We start from the raw sequence: 1453 nt of genomic DNA on the forward strand, positions 1-1453 counted from the left end.
CTCCTTGCAGTCCAAGGGACTCTCAAGAGTCTTCTCCAACACCACAGTTCAAAAGCATCAATTCATCGGCTCTCAGCCTTCTTCACAGTCCAACTCTCACATCCATACATGACCACAGGAAAAACCATAGCCTTGAGTAGACGAACCTTTGTTGGCAAAGTAATGTCTCTGCTTTTGAATATGCTATCTAGGTTGGTCATAACTTTCCTTCCAAGGAGTAAGCATTTTTTAATTTCATGGCTGCAGTCACCATCTGTAGTGATTTTGGAGCCCATAAAAATAAAGTCTGACACTGTAGACAATACATTTTCCTCTAGGCTACAAAAGAACATACACATTCTTGATAAACGTCTTTCTTTGTCTATCACTTTTAAATTTGAAAAAATTTAAAGATTGAATTGATTTTACTGCACTATTATATATGAGGATTAAAAAACATTTTAGAAATAGTGATAAGAGAAAAAAGGAAAACAACACTGATTCTTTAAGGTTTTTTCACTGAAACATTGTTACATGTGCCTTCAGGCTTTTAAAAACTGCATATATAGTTATAAAATGAAATCAAACTGTATACTGTGTATGCATGTGTGTTAAATCGCTTCAATCATGTCAGACTCTTTGCAACCACATGGACTGTAGCCCACCAGCCTCATCTGTCCATGGGATGATTCTCCAGGCAAGAATACTGGACTTACTTCCATTCCTTCTCCAAGGGATCTTCCCAACCCAGGGATCAAACCTATATCTCTTACATCTCCAGCATTGGCAGGCAGGTCTTTTACCATTGGCACCACCAGGGAAACAGCTCTATACTGCATATCAGTTTAGTTCAGTTCAGTCTCTCAGTCATGTCTGACTCTTTGCAATCCCATGAACCGCAGCACGCCAGGCCTCCCTGTCCATCACCAACTCCTGAGGTCTACCCATACTCATGTCCACTGAGTCGGTGATGCCATCCAACCATCTCATCCTCTAGCGTCTCCTTCTCTTCCCACCCTCAATCTTCCCAGCATCACGGTCTTTTCAAATGAGTCAGCTCTTTGCATCAGGTGGCCAAAGTATTGGAGTTTCAGCTTCAACATCAGTCCTTCCAATGAACACCCAGGACTGATCTCCTTTAGGATGGACTGCTTGGATCTCCTTGCAGTCCATGGGACTCTCAAGAGTCTTCTCCAACACCACAGTTCAAAAGCATCAATTCTTTTGTGCTCAGCTTTCTTTATACTCCAACTCTCACATCCATACATGACCACAGGAAAAACCATAGCCTTGACTAGACAGACCTTTGTTGACAAAGTAATGTCTCTGCTTTTGAATATGCTATCTAGGTTGGTCATAACTTTCCTTCCAAGGAGTAAGCATTTTTTAATTTCATGGCTGCAGTCACCATCTGTAGTGATTTTGGAGCCCATAAAAATAAAGTCTGACACTGTAGACAATACATTTTCCTCTA

This window comes from Bison bison, unplaced genomic scaffold (assembly GCF_000754665.1).
Source record: "Bison bison bison isolate TAMUID 2011002044 unplaced genomic scaffold, Bison_UMD1.0 scf7180017864111, whole genome shotgun sequence".
NCBI classification, from domain to species: domain Eukaryota; kingdom Metazoa; phylum Chordata; class Mammalia; order Artiodactyla; family Bovidae; genus Bison; species Bison bison.